This window comes from Quercus suber, unplaced genomic scaffold (genome assembly GCF_002906115.3).
Source record: "Quercus suber isolate HL8 unplaced genomic scaffold, Cork oak 2.0 scaffold_91, whole genome shotgun sequence".
In the NCBI taxonomy this organism is placed as follows: Eukaryota; Viridiplantae; Streptophyta; class Magnoliopsida; order Fagales; family Fagaceae; genus Quercus; species Quercus suber.
The window spans coordinates 1,445,650-1,466,788 of NW_027069556.1; the positions used below are offsets into that span (position 1 = coordinate 1,445,650).

Here is a 21,139-nt window from a genome sequence, read left to right on the forward strand (position 1 = left end):
AACTAAAATAAATAAATAAATAAATAAAAATTAGCTTTTCAACAATAAATAAATAACTTGGCTGAATCAATGCACTCTTACATATCCTAGAAGGCTCGTTGCTTCTTTTGATTGATAAAAACTTGTGTTCTTTTTTCAACTTATAATCTCAAGTAGAACAACAGCAAAACTAAAAACATCAAATTTGACTGAAAAAATTCATTCTAATGCATACTTGAAAGATAACAAGCTTGAAGCATACTTGATAAATGAACACTACGTACACAACCTCTATTTATATCTTACAAAAAATGGTAACCACCTTGGAAGCTTCTAGAAGGTTCCTATCTAACAACCTGTAACAAACTCCTACCAAAACTGACTGAAGATTACAGCTGTTCATCTCAGATAAATATCTACAAATGTCTACAAATATCTACTCTCATTCACAACTGAACCCAGGAGAGAAGAAACAAAGCACGTCTTGAATCTGTGAAGAGGGAAAAGCCTTTGATCAAAACAACACCGTCTGGTTTAAAGTTTTAATGTGACACGCGTGTATAAATGTAAAACGACGTCGTGACTCATTAAAGTAAAATGCTCCGTTTTAACTCTTCACAAATAGTCGTTGCAAAACTAGCCGTTATGCTTTGAGTCTTCAACCTCTGTTTCTTCAATTTCTGTAATACTACTTTCATCCCCCCTCAAAACCAAAGGGTCCAGAGACACCATGGTTTTGTCACGTAACCAGAGAAAACGTGAAGAAGGAAGACTCTTCGTAAAGATGTCAGCAAGCTAGTCACCAGTGGCCACATACCGAACCTAAAGATCTCGGCGAAGTACTCTTTCACGCACAAAGTGATAATCAACCTCCACATGCTTGGTGCGAGCATGAAATACTGGGTTCGAGGCAATAGCAAGGGCAGAGACATTATCACACCAGAGCTTTGGAGCAAAAGAAAGAAAGATACCAAGATCTTTTAAAACTTGACGAATCCAAACCAACTCAATAGCAGTGGTGGCAAGAGCACGATACTCTGATTCTGTTGAAGAACGAGAAACAGTTTCTTGATTCTTAGCACTCCAAGTGATTGGGTTTAAACCAAGGTAGACCAAGAGCCCAGTAGTAGAGCGACGACTATAGGGATCCCCAGCCCAGTCTGAATCTGAGAAGGCAGAGAGGGATAAAGGACCATGTTGGAAGAAAATCCCTAAATTGAGAGAGCCACTCACATACCTCAAAATGCGTTTGGCTGCAATCAAATAAGCCTCACATGGAGCAGACATAAATTGGCAAACTTGATGAATTGCGAAGCTGAGATCTGGTCTGGTGAAGGTTAAATAGTGAAGAGAGCCAACAATGCCTCTATAGGTGTGAGGATCAGCCAGAAAGGACCCTGAGGCAGGAACCAACCTGAGATTGGGAGCACAAGGTGTTTTAGCAGCCTTAGCATTAAGCATATTGTGTTTCTGAAGAAGATCATGGGCATACTTGGATTGATTGAGAAAAAGACCAGCAGAAGTTCTCGTAATTTGCAACCCAAGGAAGTAGCGTAAGGGGCCAAGATCTTTGAGCTCAAACTCAGTGCTTAGTTGAGTGATAATGGACTGCAAAAAGGAAGGGCAATTGCCAGTAAGGACTATGTCATCAACATAGACCAGCAGATACACCAGAAACTTCCCATGCCTCAAGATGAAAAGAGAGGAATCTGCCAAAGAGGCTAGGAACCCCAAATGAAGGAGGTGAGAAGAAAATCTCTCAAACCAAGCCCTTGGTGCTTGTTTGAGACCATAAAGGGACTTCTGGAGTCTACAAACATGATTGGGGAAGATAGGATCTACATAACCCTGTGGCTGAACCATGTATACTTCCTCCTTCAAGACACCATGAAGAAAAGCATTTCGAACATCCAACTGCCTGAGAGGTCAATTGAATTGGACAGCAAGAGAGAGGATAATTCTGACAGTAGAAGGCTTGATCACAGGGCTGAAGGTTTCATCAAAGTCAAGACCATACTATTGATGAAAACCCTTAGCCACAAGTCTAGCCTTGTATCTGTTGATGTTGCCATCACTGTTGTGTTTTAACTTGCAGACCCATTTACAACCCACTACATTTTGAGTTGGTGAGGGAGGCACTAAAACCCAAGTGTCTTGCCTGGTGAGAGCATCAAATTTTTCATCCATAGTAGTACACCATTGAATATACTTAGCAGCAACCTTAAATGATGGAGGCTCAGTGATGGTGTAATCCAAGGAAGCAGCCTTGGTTTTTGATGTACCAAAGGCTTTGGGTCTGAAAATACTAGCTTTGGGTCTGGTAGTCATAGGATGAACATTTGAAATAGGCATAGAATTTGGTACAGTCAAGTCAGCAAATGGACTTGAACTGGATTGAGTAGCAGGTTGGGTGGATTGTATAGGTAAGGGTGTGGGAATAGAAATGGGGTCAGGTATGATGTCTGTGGAGATGGACTGGTTAGGTATTGAAGTAGGTGAGGTAGACTGATGAGGTGTGGAAGCAGATAGAGGGGCTGATGTAGGGAGATGAGAGGAACTGAGTGAAGAGAGATTGGAAAGAGATGCTAACCAAAGAGTAGGAGCATTAGAGTCAGAGAGTGGACAAGAATAAAGTGAAGGATTAGAGACTGGAGTGGATAAGGGTTTAGAGAGAAATTCAGTTTCATTGAAAAGCACATGTCTAGAGAGATAAATTTTATGAGTGGTAGGTTCTAAACAGATATAGCCTTTAGAATGGGTAGGTTAGCCAAGAAAAATACAAGGTTTAGTATGAGGTTGGAGCTTGTGTTTGTTGTATGGCCTGAGAAGTGGGAAGCAAAAACAGCCAAAAGTTCTAAGATGAAGTATGTCAGGTTTAGTTTGAAATAAAACCTCCTAGGAAGATTTGTGATGAAGTAAAGGTGTGGGAAGTCTATTAATGATGTGTGTAGCTGTGGACACAACATAAGACCAATAAGAGAGGGGTAATGAAGAATGAGAAAGCATAGTAAGTGAGCACTCTACAAGATGCCTATGTTTCCTCTCAGCTATGCCATTCTATTGTGGGGTATGAGGGCAAGAAGTTTGATGGATTATACCATGACTGGAGCAAAACTGATGAAAGGCAGTTGAGGTGAACTCACCCCCTCCATCAGTCCTTAAAATTTTGAGAGTACTGTGAAGTTGATTTTCAACCAAAGCTTTAAAATACTTAAACACAGGAAACACATCAGACTTATGTTTAAGCAAATATAGCCAAGAGAATTTAGAGTAATCATTAACAAAGACTAGGTAATATCTAAAATCATTAATGGATGTAATAGGTGCTGGTCCCCATACATCACTATGAACAAGTTCAAGGGATTTAGAAGCAACAAAATTAGATTTATTGAATGGTAATTGATACATTTTACCACTGAGGCAATGCTTACAATGATTGTCAGAATCAAAAACAGGTTTATTACAATCAACAGGAAAAGAAATGGAAGATAGGGCACTTTGAAGTACATTATTTCTAGGATGACCTAGTCTATGGTGCCAAAGCAACCACTTGTGTGACTTCTGTGCATGAAAAGAAGTAGAAGATGAGTTGTTCTGTGCTGAAGGGGAATTGAACTGTGTGGATGAAGTAGAGTGTGGAAGAGGTCTGTTGAAAAACTGTGGATAGATTTGGTAAACTCCATTCTCACTCAAGCCCTTGTAAAAGATTCTCCCCGTAGGAACATCTTGAACAGTGAGTTGATTAGCATCAAAATGACAGGAGCATTTATTATGTAAGCAAAACTGGTGAACAGATAGAAGGTTCATGGCTATCCTAGGGACATGAAGAACATCTTTAAGCAGAAATTTATGGTATTTAGTAGAGAGGGAAGTATTACAAATATGGTTAATAGGAAGGGCTTGTCCACTGCCAACTGTGATCTGTTCTGAACCTTTATACTGTGACTGAACAAAAAGGTTGTTCAAGTTGGCAGTGAGATGGTCTGAAGTGCCTGAGTCAACTAACCAATGATCTTGACAATTGGTTAAGGTTGCATTAGATGCTGAAGCCATTGCTGCTAGTTTGGTTGGTGGATTCTTGCCTTGATAGACAAAGTCCATTCGATGATAACAGTCAAGAGCTTGGTGACCTACTTTGCCACAAATCTAATAGCTAGGTCTATCATTTTTGAAGTTCTGACCACCAGATTGACCACCAAATTAACCTCCAAAGTGAGAATTCTGAGGTAAGTTACAATTCTGTTGAGGATGAGAATTGAAAAACTGGTGTTGGCCTCCACCATGACTGTTGTTAAACCTTCCTCCACCTCTACCTCTATTACCATTGTTGCTTCCTCTTCCTTTATTAAAGCCACCATTGAAACCACCATGGTTGTGTGGCTGGAGATGAGAACTAGTGGATCCCTTATTTCCACAAGCAAACATGGCCAGAGAGTGTGAAAAGCTATCAAGATTCTTAGCCATGGCCTGTTCTTCACTCTGCAGCATAATTGAGAGCTGTTCATAGGTAATTGGTTCACTCCTAGTACGGATTGCTGAACTAAAGTGAGCTAAATCCTTAGGTAGACCTCGAAGAACAATGCAAATGAGTTCTTCACTATCTACCACTACTCCAACTACAAGAAGTTTGTCACGAGCGATCTTAATCTTCTGCAGAAAGTTGTTCACTGAATCTGAACCTTTCTTGAGACTTCGAAGTTCCAATTTCATATTGAGTATGTTAGCCCTTGAAGTTGATGTAAACCTCTGCTCTAAAGTATTCCACACTTCTCTTGAGGTGGTAATTCCAACCATGAGAGAGAAAACTTGTGGTGTGAGTGTTGAATTGATCAAAGAAAAGAGAGCCTTATCTTTGATTTTCCAGGTTTGGAACTCTGGATTCACATTTGCGGTCAAGTGCCCTTGAGCATCAAGAAGAAATTGACCAGATTGTGAGGTTGAACCATCAATGTGTTCAACTAGAGAGTAAGCTTCCAGTATTGTAATCAACTAGTGCCTCCAAGGAATATAGTTCGTATAGTCAAGCTTGATTGACATCAAGTTTGACATATTAGACAGTAGCAATAATGGTGAGGGTGCTTGAGTAGTGATCTGTGGTGATGGAAGATTAGTGTTCGCTGGAGTAGTGGAAGCCATGGATTCAGGCTCTGATACCATGAAAGATAACAAGCTTGAAGCTTTAACAATGGCGGATTGAGAGAAAAATAGAGAGAGAAAAATGATGAATCAAGAAAAGATTTCTATTCAAGCTTGATAAATGAACACTACGTACACAACCTCTATTTATATCTTACAAAAAATGGTAACCGCCCTGGAAGCTTCTAGAAGGTTCCTATCTAACAACCTGTAACAAACTCCTACCAAAACTGACTGAAGATTACAGCTGTTCATCTCAGATAAATATCTACAAATGTCTACAAATATCTACTCTCATTCACAACTGAACCCAAGAGAGAAGAAATATAGCATGTCTTGAATCTGTGAAGAGGGAAAAACCTTTGATCAAAACGACACCGTCTGGTTTAAAGGTTTAACGTGACATGCGTGTATAAATGTAAAACGACGTCGTGTCTCATTAAAGTAAAATGCTACGTTCTAACTCTTCACAAATAGCCGTTGCAAAACTAGCCGATATGCTTTGAGTCTTCAACCTCTGTTTCTTCAATTTCTGTAATACTACTTTCAATACTAAGGGAAGATATAGCCACTGCATTGCGATCATAATAAATTATAACATTAGCAAGGAAATTATGTGCATATTCTCTAAATAATGTTTTAGGACTTAAGATTTTCGAAATGTTTTTTTGGTAGATAAGATATGCCATAATATGTAATAATATAAACAACCAACTACAATAATCACGTTGTTTGTAAGAAACATACTAAGTTCCAACTATTTTTGTTGTGTTTGCTTTAGTTTGTGTGCGACCAACAATCCTTGCCAATCCAAAATAGGATATTTTGGGGTTCATTTCCTGATCTAGAAGAATGTTACTGGTTTTCAAATCTCTATGAATGTTCCTTAATCTAGAGTCCTGGTGAAGATAAAGAAGCCCTTGAGCGGTTCCCCAAATGATATTGAAACGCATCTCCCAATCCAAAAGCACCTTCGCTTTTGATCTTGCAAGTTTTCATTTCTGAACGGTTTTAGACCCCTTAAAACAACTAGATTTGTTAGCCTAGTTAATTAGCCAAGTTGTTACTTAGTCAAATTATGCAATTCTAGGTTAAAACAATCTAACAATCATATCAAGAATATAAAGCAGCGAAAAAATTAAAGACACAATGATATGATCACCCAGGAAACCACACTGTAAAAACTTGGGGAGGATTTGACCCACCGATCCTCAAGGCAAACCTGAATCCACTATGAAAGAATCGAAGTTCATACAAAAGGACTTACAAGCTCCCCGCTCGACTTCCTAATGCTAACCACCAGTAGAACTTACTGACACGACCACGTGCAAGCTCCGAATCCACGGACTCCTTCTTTCTTGGATTCTCCAATCAAGTACAAGCACCCACGCTTGATATTCTTTAAGCTTCAATGGTAGCAACTGAGTTGATCATCAAGAAGTTGAAGTAATCTCTATCTTGAAAACCCTAAGCTTTGTGTAAAGGAAAGCTCCTCTAGATTTCACAAGAGATTTACACAAAACAGCAATGTATGAGCAACAATACAACTGGAGCAACCCTAAAAACGTGGCTAGGGTTTTTCTTTATATACGTAGGGTAAAAACAGAAAACCCAAAACGTTTAATGAGTTAGGGCTGAGCTGGAATATTCTGTAGAAAAACATTCTGCCTGAGATTCGATCGATCGAGCCTTTCCTTCGATTGATCGAGCCAGGCTGAAATGCACCAATGCATCTGCAGCCACTCGATTCCAACTTTACATGAAAGACTCAACTTTGAGCAAGTCTAAACAAGACTAAATAACCTGTTTTGATCATGGTTTGCCAACAATACAAATTAGAGTTCTAAATACATAAAATCCTAAATCTTTAGAACCTAACAATTTTCATTTCAGAGAACAGGTTTAGTAACTATAATAAGCAATTGTTTACTAAAATAAGAAACAATGTGAACATAACATGGATAGTAAATATTAGGGAGTAGGTTTAGAACCTAACCAAATATGAAGAAGTCTAAACTTTTTTTTGACATGTACTCATAAAGTAAAATTTTTTCAGTCCCTTTTATGCAATATCCATAGAGTCTAACAAGGTTTCGATGTTGAAGTCTTGCAATCAATACCACTTCGTTCTTAAATTCTTGTAAACCTTGACTTCAAACACTTGCAAGCCTCTTTACTGCAATTTCTTGACCATTTGGAAGTTTACCCTATGACCAAAATTCCAATTAATGAACAATATTACCATTAACCAAAAACAATTTGCGTGACATGAACATTAATGACCAATAAATGTTGCTGAAATTACCTTGTAAACTGGTCCATAACCTCCTTCTCCAAGCTTGTTTTCATTTGAGAAGTTATTTGTAGCAATTAGTATGCTTTCCAAATAAAAAAAAGGCACATCTATGCCTTTTTCATCCTCTTCTTTGAACTCACTTAAGTCTATCAAGGCTTGGACATGTCTTTCACTGTTTAACATGCTATGTGCTCGATTTCTTTGATTTTTTCTAAATTCAAAAGATACTTCTATATTTAGTTCACATCTTAATCACATGGAAGAACTTATAAATATTTGTATTCATATTCAAATTAACAAAAAACTATAAATTGTGCATAGCATGCATTTTCTAAGGTAGTTACCTTGTCTCTTGGTTATGTTTCTACGCCATTTGTAAATAGAGCTAATGGCACAGAGAATAATCACACTAGTTATTCCAATAATCAGAAGCAATGTCATCCACTTTTCTGATGGCAAAGAATAGACAAGAAAGAAAAAAAAAAAATTACTTGTCATACTTTAATAAAATGAATGTGAACAAAAGCCTCTTAAATCATATTTTGTTATCGTGAACATGCGCAAATGATTGATTTAAATGATAATAAGCAAGATTCAATTGATGTTGTTTTCATCAATTGTGTAATTATATTGTTATTGTTGTGCAAAATACAAACTTTGCAGTGACGTAGCCAAAACTCTTTTTTATGGGGCCAACCTTTAGGACCAAAATAAAATTGTATGAAACTCAAATTAGACATATTGCTAGTGCGCGCGCACACACACACGCACTATATACTATCCTTCATATAAAGGGTCCGTTTGGCCCTGCATTTTAAAAATAAAAATGGGCGTTTTGGACTTAAAACGCCAGTTGCAGCCCGTTTGGCTATGCATGTTCTAACGTTTGTGATTTTAAAACACATGATTTCAAAACGAAACTATTTCCAGTGAATTTGAAAACACCATTCTGAGGGGCAGTAAAATGCATTTTTAAAATACAATTTACCACAAATACCTCCATCAAACTTGAACAAAGAACCCAGATAAATATTTCTCATTTTTTCCTCCATCATACCTTCACCTCTGCTTCACATTCCATTTTGTTTTCGCCCTTCTCTTACTCTCACCATAGCCTGCTAAATCCTCAATAAGCTAGAGCACTCATATTCATCTTCTTTCTTTTCTTCAAGACTCAAATGGAAAGTATCATGGAGAACAAAAGGATGAGTGTTTGATCAGTGAGGATAGTTGCTAGTGTTACTGGAGGATAAGTGCAGAAGTAAGACTGTAAGAGTAAAATGAAATTGGTAAAGTGAAAGGTGTGCAGGTGATAGGGAATTTTTGTTAGGTGAAGTACTTCATGTGAAGTGGTGTCTTCACCCTCTACATGTAGTTTTTTTTTTTAATAAATGGAATACTTTAATTTTTTTTTTTTTTGGAGAACTGAATACTTTAGTTTTATATATAAGATTGAATTTAAAAATTGGAATACTTTAATTTTATATATAAGATTGAATTTAAAAATGTTGGTGTATATAGGTCTTTTTGGTAATTTCCAGTTAAAACAACAATTGAAAATCACACTTCTACAAATTTTGCCAAACACTGAAGTTGCATTTTCAAAACACACATTTTAAAACCGCTACTTTTTCAAAAACGCACTTTTACAAACAGCTTATCCAAACGGACCCAAAATTGAATAAGTCATATATTATTGAGTAAGGAAAAATCTGTGAGTTTTATTTTAAAAAATTGACTTTAAATTGAGCATTTATATGATATTTGTAATGGAAAGACCAGTGAGTTTAATTTTATAATGTGTTATGAGATGATTTTTGCTTTATTGAAATTTTTAACTTTTTAAACATTTAAATTTTTATTTTTGAAATATAATGAACATTTATTATTCATAATACTAATAAACTTATGGAATACACTAGCTGCCTTGCATACATAAAAAGTATTTGACCCACAAATAACAAAGAATTCATCAATTAAACATCATTTTAAGAAATACTATCATTCCAATATATCTCTCAAAAAACTCAATTCCACATATTTTATAGAATTTAATCTCTAAGTTAATAGGCAAAGTCCTAAGAAACAAAGCATCCAATATCACAATTTAGAAGGAAGAAATGCAAAGTAAAAAAATCACTGCTTCCGCAACAAGGCAAACGACATAGAATTCTAACCTTTTCTACATTTTAACATTGCGCCATCCCATCGATAGCTACAGGTGCAAAGACACCTCCTCTTCCCATCTCTTGCGGATTTGCAAGTCGAATGTGACCAACCATAGCAATTTGCAGATGAATTACAAATAGTTTCCAGTGGTGGCTCCCAAGCAATCTCAACCTCATCTGTAACTTCAGATGAAAGTTCAGAACTAAAGTTTCTTGGACTAGTTAAATCAAATGGCAACGAATAGTTGAGCCGCAAATTTCCTTTGTCATTGACTTGGATTAAAAAGGTTCGTGTATCTGGATCAATACTACTGACTCGATATGTGCCACTTGGTGCCATGAAACTAACCTGGCGTGAGGTAGTATTGCAATTGAAACTGAAGTAATTAGGATCACCACAACTTGGTCCAGTGCTCAATGGATAGGGGATCATGTTTATGCCACAAGGCTCACAACTTTGTACAGTCAATTCTACAAATGTATCAAGTGTCAATAGTCATTAAATACATACGAGTTATAATTAGCCCTATTTAACATGATGAATGTTAGGACATATGTGTTTTCACTTGTTAAGAATATATGTCACTTATTTATGTAAATTGACTAAGCCTTTGACAAAACGCACTTTACTTGTATTTGGGTAGATCTAAGTTGTGTTTAATACTTGAAGAAACATGTTGTTCAAGTCTAGTATTAAAGTCATGAAGATTGAACCAAGAAACAAGTGAAGAAAAGGTGTTCAATAAAGTTGGACAAATAGCTCGACACCTGTGGACAGATAGCTTGATAACTTCTCGACACCTGGCTATCTGTCAAGCTCCTCAACTGATTCTTATTGCAATCTCGATGGCTTCTCGATAGTTGGTCGATCGATCGAGAAAGTTTCTGTCCCCTCGACACCTTTTCGACACCTCCTCGATAGCTGTATCTGTTGAGATTCATTAAACCTCGACGCCTGCTATCTGTCGAAGTTACGAAAACTCAGATTTTTTATTTTTAGGCCAGGCTTTTGTATTTGTGTAGGGTTTCTTTTCTCACAACCCTAGACCTATATAAGGCTTATTTTAGAGGCCGTCACATAAGAGAATACAAGGAGAACATATGCAAAAGGTAACCGATGCCTTATTCTCTTTGAAAGAAGCCACTGCATCTTTGCGCTTTAGAGTTTTGTAACCAAGTGCTTCTTGATCTTCATTGTTGATGAAGTGAAGAACTTTGCAGCCAACATCTTCTTCTAGTTGGTGATTGAAGTCGCGTACTGGGATCCGCGCAATTGGTTAGTCACGTACTGGGATTCGTGCATCAACAAAAAGGGTGGCGTTCATATATTAAAGAGTTCAGAGGTTCTGAAGCGGTAGAAGATTTCTGCTGTGAGTTCATCTACGGAGATTGTAGAGTCTAGGGACAAAAGTTTTGCACTAGATCTGAAACTTCTCTTTGCTATAGTGGATTGCTTTTCGGGAAGGTTTCCCCCTAGGTTTTTTTACTGTGAAACTGGTTGGTTTCATTGGTTTTCTTGGGTTATCATATCTTATCTTATTTACTTTTCCGCTGCATTCATTATTTTGACATGATATTGATGTTTGTTTGTTTTAACAAGTTTTATTCATAATAAATCTAATTAACAACTTGGGTTTAAAACTTGTAAATTCTATCAACTAGGGTCTAAATTTCCAAACAATGAACTTCAAAGTTCAAACTTGTGACTTGTCTAGCTTTGCAGTACTGCTTTGAGCTGTATATCAAATCCATAAATGTTTTTTATGTGACATGTCAAATCCATCTGTTGACACATTTGACAATTTATCAACAGATGGATGAGAGATTAGAGTAATTTTTAGATATTCTCGAAGCACGAAAAATGATGCTTTCTCTTTTTACATTTATGATGGAATTCACTCTTTAAATTTATAGTGAGGTCCACCATAAATACGAGAGGAGGGGATACCATTTCACTATACTTTGAAAATAACTAAAAATTATCCAAAAGATTATCATATAAAGATTAAAGACAATGTCATTGTATTCAATTATCAACTCATCTTGACAAAATTTAGATAGAAACAAGCTTTTGTGAAATTCATTATAAAGGTTGTTTTGCACTCAGTACTACCATCATTATTTCTTCAGAACATCCACAGAGTGTGGCTGTCTCTTCAACAATTTGTCATTAGGCAAGGCCCGAAAGATAGTTTTCTAACTTTCTTTTATGGGGAAAAAAAAAAAATTTTCTCTTTTAGTTTGGTCTACTTCACACTCTAAACTTTAAAATCAATCAATATCTCCCTAAATTTTTGGAAATAAGCAAATATCCTCTATTGTTACTTTCTCACTTAAACCCTAACAAAGTTTTTTGATTCCTAAAAAGACAAAGTTTAGCTACAACTTCACTCAATATTATTTCTTATTGGATGTGAATTTTCATAAATCCACTATTGGATTACATTTCTTCTTATATCTTTCATGCTTGCAAAATTTACTAAAGAGCTATGTCAACAATCAAATGTTTAAATTTTTAGTTTTTGTACTCTAAAATTATGAATAAAAAATAAGTTTAGGATCGAATAATAAATAAAATTTGATGAACACAAAATTTTACTTGTGTTAAAAATAAAAAAAACATGCAATTATAATCCAATGATTAGATTTTCAAAATTAAGGACAAAGTTTGGCTATAAATTTGGTTTTAACTTAAGTCTACTACTTCACTTAATATCTTTTTTGGATGTGAATTTTGATACATCCATTATTGGATTATATTTTTTTCTGATATTCTCCATGCTTGCAAATTTTTTTTAGAAGATTAAAGATTAATAGCTATGTCATCAATTAATTGTTTAAATTACAAGTTTTTTACTCTTGGTTTAAGAATATAAAGAACATGCAATTCAATGATTACATTTTCAAAATAAGTAGTTATATTAATTTTTTTAATGGAACTTATAGCCTTAGGTTTCAAATTGTAGCCAAACTTTGTCATTCTCAAAATATGTAGCTGTGTTATTATTATTTTATTTAGAGGTGTAGCCAAACTTTGCCGTTCCTAAAATATTCCATTATGTAATTTCTAAATGACAAGTTTGATTACTAACTTGGTTGCATCCAATGGCTACAACTCTATTTAGTATATTTTTATTGCATATGAATTTTGAAAAAATATACTGCTAACTAACATTTTCTTCTTATATCTTCTATACCTGCAAAATTTCTAGAAAATCAAATATTAATAGTTATACTAAAAATTAAATGTTTAAATTTTAAGTTTTTTAGTATAAAATTATGCATAAGAAATAAGTTTATAAATTGAATGGTAAATAATATCTGATTGACACAAAATTTGACATGCATGTGTGTTAAGAACATAAAGAGCATGCAATTCAATGATTAAAATTTTCAAAATATGTAATCATGTTAATTTTTTTATTAAGTGTTGTAGTCATTGGCTTATGGCTAATTGGCTATAGTCAAGTTTGTAGTTGAACTCTAAAATACACCAATTTATATCTATATCTACATAATATATAATGATGGAAATTTAGAGCCCTTAAAACAACCAGATTGGTTAGCCTAGTTAATTAGCCAAGTTGTTACTTAGTCAAATTATGCAATTCTAGGTTAAAGCAATCAAATAATCATATTAAAAGTATAAAGCAGCGGAATAATAAAAGACACAATGATATGATCTCCCAGGAAATCACATGGTAAAAACCTGGGGAGGATTTGACCTAACTATCCTCAAGGTAAACCTGAATCCACTATGCGAAAGAATCGAAGTTCATACAAAAGGACTACAAGCTCCCTGCTTGACTTTCTAATGCTACCCACCAGTAGAACTTACTAACACGACCACGTGCAAACTCCGAATCCACGGACTCCTTCTTTCTTGGACTCTTCAATCAAGTACAAGCACCCCCGCTTGTGTATCTTTAAGTTCTTGAATCTGCAACTGAATGATCATCAAGGTTTTGATAATATCTCCACCTTGAAAACCCTAAACTTTGTGTAAAGGAAAGCTCCTCAAAGATCTCACAAGAGATTTACACAAAATAACAATATGAGCAACAACCTTAGAGAGGTTTGGGTACAAAACCCTAAAATACCAAAGAGGCACAAGAGGCACTCTAATCTCTCTAAAAAGCTCTGAAAACCCTCTCTAGGGTTAGCTTATGATGTCCTTTAAATACTAGAAAAAGCGGCTCGCGATTTGGGCTTCAAACGAATAAGTTATGGCCTTTTTACGTTTGCTGATTTTGCTGATAAGTGACTTTCGATCGATCGAGTCTAATTTCTGATCGATCGAACCAGGTCGAAAGTCACTAATACTTCTGCAGCTACTCAATTCCAACTTTACATAAAAAAAACCCAACTTTGAGCAAGCCTAAACAAGACTAAACATATTGTTTTGATCATGGTTTGCCAACATTACACATTAGAGTTCTAAATATATAAAATCATAAATCTTTAGAACCTAACAAACTCTCCCTTTGGCGATCCGTGACAAAACACAAACTAAAACCTCAAAGTTTTCAAAGTAAAAGCCCATTACAAAAATAATGCTCATAGCAACAAATCCAACCTAACTACTATCCATCAGTTGCAAGTGTAGACAGCAGCTCAATTGAATCAACCTGTATATTTCCTGAAACATTAAACAAAACACATAAACGCATGTGTGGAAAAAATACAAGTAAATCAAAATTAAATTCTTGACTTCACAAAACACAAAACAAAGACATATATCATGAATAACTCATAAATATAAATCAATGAGCAATGAACAAGAAACATAAAAATCAAAATAAATTCTAACTCTCCCCCTAAGTTAGATACATCAAAAAGTTTTTTATATTCTCCCCCTAAACAAAACAAACAGGTTATCTATGTCTCTCCCTTTTTGTCACGTATTGACAAAGACTACCTAATCAGAAGGTAGACAGAAAATATACGCAACAGAGTAAGAGAAAATAGAGACAACTCCCCCTTTGAAGAGCAACAACTCTCCCTAAGAACCACAAAGTTAAAAAAAAAAAACTTTTCTCCCCCTATAAAAATAGGAAAAACAAAACAAGTTTTGGGAAAAATAGTTTTGGGGAAAAATAAAGGAGGGGGAGGGAGGGGAATCAGCAGCAGCAGCAGCATCACCAATAGGATCAGGAACATCCTCACCAGCAGGATCAAAGTTAAAAACATACAAACCAAAGTTAAAAACTAAGGTGAGGATACACATGAAGAAAAATATTCTCTCTTTCAATAAATGCAAACATGACACTATGTGACCTATAAACAATTGCATGAGTAGAGAAAATATTTGCACATTGATTATCCATCATATCTCTTAAGAAAAATATTTTCTACAGTTCACACATAAGAAATAACATATACTAGAATGTACAAAACTCAAAAATTAATCAATCAATTTTTAAATCAAGTTGAGTACCCAATATAGCAAAGTGTATGCATGTTATGTGTGAAAACAATGAGAGATATGACTACAAAACTGTAAGATAGATACAAAAACAATGCAATGCATGTGAATCCTAAACACAAATAATGCATGAAAAAAATATTAGTCAAAAACATAGAAACTGAAAATTTTTCAGTTTCGATCGATCGAGAATCGATCGAACATCAATCGAGTTAGGCAGACTCAAACCAAAAATTTTAATCGCAATTTCGATTGATCGAAAAACAGGTTCGATCGATTGAAAGTCTGGAAAAATCAGATTTTTGAAAAACAGAGCATTTTAATGCAGAAACTCCTCAAAGCACATTGTTTTATAAAAAATGCATGAGTATGAGACGAAAAGTTTTTCAAAAACACTTGAATTTAACCAAGATCTTCCAAAATCAAGACTTTCAATCAATTTGTCCTCAAAGCGCAAACATTATACACATTTTGCATTAAAATCAAGGAACTTTTAATCTTGGATGGCTACAACAAAATCACACACAATATAATGTACCAAGTTTAGCAAAGATTAACTTGTGTAGTATGTGCAACTAGCAAAAACTTGAGATACATGTGAGGTGATATGTGAATAGCAATCAATCACAAAGTCTACAAAATTCATCACATAGAATTTAAAAGATACTATTACTTAAAGAGTTACATCATATAACTCTCACATTTCCTAGAACATAAGCTTACAATCATGTAAGTTTCTTGAATTTAGCCTCTTAATTATGTGAATTGGCATCAAGCCCAATAGTACACACCAAATTTTAAGCATTAAGCAATTAAACTGAGGCTACACCTTATGTTCTTTTTGTGCATGTGTTACACTTTCTCGAGTACAAAATCTTATGATATGCACTAAGGTGTTCATGATTGGCTAGTGAACAGTGGTGAGATGGTTATTTATGCCTTTCTCAAAAGGATCAAGTCCAATAGTCAAATAACATGCGACTTCAAGATTAAGACAAAGTGATAAACACCATAAACATCTTTCCCACACAACATACACTACAAAGTTTCAACTAGTCAAGTGCAATAGATAAGCTCATCAAAGCTAAACAAGGTACATAAACTTGTTATGTAAAGATAATATAGCCAACCTTGATTATAAATCCAAGATCTATAATACAAAACACAAAAATCTTTTTGGTTTTAACAAACTTTATGACCAAAAACAAAAAGCACATATTATGCTAAATGAACAGTGCAAAAGCAATGCATGACAATGCTTAACTAAGCTATAGAGGGTACACAAACGAGAAATATCAATTTCTTAATTAACCCTTGAGTACATGTACAAACTAGTACATACTGTCACAAAATCAAAAATAGCTTAGCACAAACTATTCAAGTTTCTCCACAATGTCAAGCATATTCTAAATCAAAGAGAGGTATCATAATTCATGAAATCCTCAAAACAAATAAAACAAGACACAAAATAAAATATTTTTGTCTTTTTGAAAATTTTCAATGTTTTTGGATTTTTTTTTTAAAAATAAAAAACAACCTAAAAAAACAAAACAACCAAAAACAAAAACAAAACATGTCCACAAATAATTAAAAGAATTAAATCAAGGACAAGTTAGCAACACTCACCTTGGAGAATCTTTTCTCATCCATTTAGCACGAGTATTCGGCTTTGTAGGTGAAAATCCATGTGAAACAGAGTGTATTTGAGGGATTATACCAATCTTCTGAGAAAGATTGAAATCCTGCAAATTCTTTTCACAAGCCAACAGGTTCAAATTTTTCAAAAGAATATGAAACAATTTATATGGACTTATGGCAGGAGAAATATCATCACATATCCTAGATTGACATACAGAATGCTTAAATTTCAACTTATGACAATTAGGACGAATGTGACCATGGACTCCACAAAAGTGACAAACATGAACAAATTTAAGAACATTAGTATTCTTAACAGCAAATCTATTCTCAGATTTTGGTTTTTATCTCAACAAAGAACAGTTTGGTCTAATATGACCAACAACACTACAAACGTGACAAGTAGGTACAAAAATAGATTTATTATGCTCTCTAACAATAGGTTTAGACATAGGTTTAGAAACTTCAGCGTCTACATCAGAACTTTTACCTTTGTCTAACCTAGCAATATAAGCCTTTTCTTTATTATTCCTCTTGAAATGAGGAATATAAACTTTCTCAGTTTTAGGCTTAAGAGAAACAGAAATACTTCTGTTATCAACAGCAGGCTTAGAACTAGTCAAATTTTCAAGTTTAACTTTAGACTCAACTAACTCTTGTTCCAAGCTTTTCATCTTCTCATCTTGAGAGGAAATTTGATTTCTCAAAAATTCATTCTTTTTATTAGATTCATCTAATCTAACAATCAATTCCTCTTTTTCAAGATTAGCCAATTTTAACTCTTCTTTTAAATTTCTTAGCAATTTTCAAAGATTTAGATAATTCCTTACGAAGAGTTTCAAAAGCATCAAAAAAATCAACAGAAACAATAGTGTCCTTTTTATTCAAAACATCACAGGCATCAATAAAATCAGCAAAAGCATGAGCAGAAGGACACTTCAAATTATTCATGATAACAGGGGTCAAGGATCAGCTCAAAGATCAAAAGATCTACAGGAAAAGAGCTACCCGCTCTGATACCACTTGATGGAAATTTAGACCTCTTAAAACAACCAGATTGGTTAGCCTAATTAATTAGCCAAGTTGTTACTTAGTCAAATTATGCAATTCTAGGTTAAAGCAATCAAATAATCATATCAAAAGTATAAAGCAGCGGAATAATAAAAGACACAATGATATGATCACCCAGGAAACCACACGGTAAAAACCTGGGGAGGATTTGACCTAGCTATCCTTAAGGTAAACCTGAATCCACTATGCGAAAGAATCAAAGTTCATACAAAAGAACTACAAGCTCCCCGCTTGACTTCCTAATACTACCCACCAGTAGAACTTACTAACACAACCACGTGCAAACTTCGAATCCACGGACTCCTTCTTTCTTGGACTCTTCAATCAAGTACAGGCACCCCCGCTTGTGTATCTTTAAGTTCTTGAATTTGCAACTGAATAATCATCAAGGTTTTGATAATATCTCTACCTTGAAAACCCTAAGCTTTGTGTAAAGGAAAGCTCCTTAAAGATCTTACAAGATATTTACACAAAACAACAATATGAGCAACAACCTTAGAAAGGTTTGGGTACAAAACCCTAAAATACCAAAGAGGCACAAGAGGCACAAGAGGCACTCTAATCTCTCTAAAAAGCTTTGAAAACCCTCTCTAGGGTTAGCTTATGATGTCCTTTAAATACTAGAAAAAACAGCTCGCGATTTGGGCTTCAAACGAATAAGTTATGGTCTTTTTACGTTTGCTGATTTTGCTGATAAGTGACTTTCGATCGATCGAGTCTAATTTCTGATCGATCGAACCAGGCCGAAAGTCACTAATACTTCTGCAGCTACTCAATTCCAACTTTAAATAAAAAAACCCAACTTTGAGCAAGCCTAAACAAGACTAAACATATTGTTTTGATCATGATTTGCCAACATTACACATTAGAGTTCTAAATACATAAAATTCTAAATCTTTAGAACCTAACATATAAAATTCGAATCGTAGTATTTAACGTTGTTAGACTCCTATTACGCCAATTCATTTGCCACATAATAATTTTTTTCTTATTTATTTTTTACTCCTAATTTTGTTGACAATATTATATATATGAATAAATTGATTTTACACATTCATCTTGGGGTGGTTTTAACTTTATATATAACTTTTTTTTTAATATATATTCACCTACTTTAATTTAGATGTTCATAATTTTCTCCAAAAAAATAAAAAAGATGTTCATAACTAAAAAATGAAATTAATGAAGAATCAAGATCAAAAAATTATCTCTACATATCTCTACTATATAAAATAACGGAAGCTTTGCAATAAAATAGTAGGTGGTTGCAATTTTAAAAACTCAGTAAAAGCAAGCAAACTCATGTGAAAAGGATTCGTACCTATATCAGATATTGCCACACGGACGAAAACGGTAAGATAACCATCGGCATACTCTCGAAGATCAAATGGATCTTGCGTCAAAATATAGCAATCATTAGTGTCATTGTCATAGGAACAAGCCTTGCAATCGCAGCTTTTAAGACACTCCTTTTTGCAAGCCGATTCGTCTACGACCGAAACTGTCTTTAAGGTATTGTCCCCACTCAACATGTTTACGGGAAAAAACACATCGTTTTCGCCACATAGTGTCGAGTTTCTGTCGCACCCATTTGGAAAATCTCCAGAATGCCACTTCTCTGGTGCATTGGGCTTGAACCCAGGCAAACACTTGCACTCCAATTTATTGTTTGGATTGCAAACACCATAGTTTCCACAATAATTATTCAAAGCACATTTGTTACCAGGCTCTGCCATTATCAAGGACCAATTCATACCTTGCACACCCCATCTCCAATACTCACGCTTCCCACTAAAACCCATCACAAACCTTGCTCTAAAATCCCTCGAATGATTTCGTAATTTATTATCCATTTCGTCTGAACTAAAGTGATTACAGTAAATATTATAATCGTTGTAAATGGTCCCGGAACCATCTGGACCTAGATAAAGCCTAAAGCCCCCTATTGCAGGGTCATCAGAGCCTCTCCAAGAAGTCAAAACCATGTTTTCATGCACAACCCTGGCTGGAAGAAGTGTATCAGTTGAAGTGTTAAAGCTATCCCACAGAATATTCTTCAGCAGCACTCCATAATCTCCGTAAACCAAGTTTCCCGAATTTGTGAGAGTCACGGACCGGTTACACGGACATAAGCTTCGAATATTCGTAGAAAAATATACCTTTCCAGTCGTATCCAATACCTTGAGCTCGCCATCTTCTGTAAGGTTGAAAACTCCATTGGCATTGATAATTGGTCTATCTCGGTTGGCAACCCTTACAACTGTTCTGTTATCCTACTCGTGGTACCATATTCCAACATATCTTTTGTTGCCAGAGCTTCCAGTAGGACTAAAGAATCCAAATTCAAACATCCCTCCAGCCGAAACCAGAGTTTCTCCATTGTCGCTAATCCACTCTCCTTGCCTCAGCGTATCTCTAGCTTCGCAATATGCATAAAAGGAACACAACAGTGGCATGTACAAGATCAATATGGAAGACAGCATGCAGTTAGCAGACGATCTTCCACTATTGGTGCTTGTTCTCATTTTTTCTTTTCTTTTACTGACCATAATGATTAAGAATAAGAATATATCATTTTTTTCTTTTCTTTTAAAATAGTAATTGATTTTTTAAATGAAAAAAATATAGGTTGGTTTTGCCTTTTTTTTTTCTATACCTCCAAGAAGATCCAAAATATTGAGCCAATAATAAAAATTCAACACAATTGAAACTATAACCTATTTTACCGCCCCCCCCCCCCCCAAAAATATTATGAGTGTACCAAAATAATTATTGACAAAATTTTCTTAACTTGTGAAAAAAAACTTAATTAAAAATTTTAAATCTCAAAACACTTGAAGAACAGTTTTAAAATAGAAAAAATGTATATAATATAGAAAATTGAATAAATTGAATTTAATTGATATTTAAATATTAAAACAGCCCACTAAATAATAATTTAATTGAATTTATGGAGCCGCCCTGCCTATGTCCGTTAGCATTTTAGAACTTTGTGAGGACTCTGGGATCGATAAGGGTCAATAATAAATATTCAGCCCATTGTAATTTCCGCAAGGCTGCATTTTCCAGTTCAAAACTAACACAAATATAAAACTAGCCATACGCGTTATTGTAAACTTATAATATAGTAAGGGAAATGTTATCGGCCGTTACCGTACGGTGTCAGTTAAGGTATAGAACAAATTAGTCGCTAATCTGTGCGATGCACGGGAAAGTTCTTAGAAATGCTAAATATTTTTTTTAATCAAATTAAATGCATTTTTAATCAGGTTGAGGGAAATTTAGTTAACTTAAATGAACCTTTTCGCTTTGGATTTTAAGGAATAACCCACACAAAAAGGAATATACAAATTTCATTAAGATTTAAGCTGGTCAACCAAGGTATGTGTGTGTGTGTGTCTATATATATATATATATATATATTTC

General features: G+C 34.7%; 1 pseudogene; it reads right to left on the reverse strand.

Annotated features, from left to right (window-relative positions):
• Positions 1–66: 66 nt before the first annotated feature.
• LOC111991605 (G-type lectin S-receptor-like serine/threonine-protein kinase At4g03230) lies at positions 67–20,238 on the reverse strand (annotated as a pseudogene).
• Between the last annotated feature and the right edge of the window lie 901 nt (positions 20,239–21,139).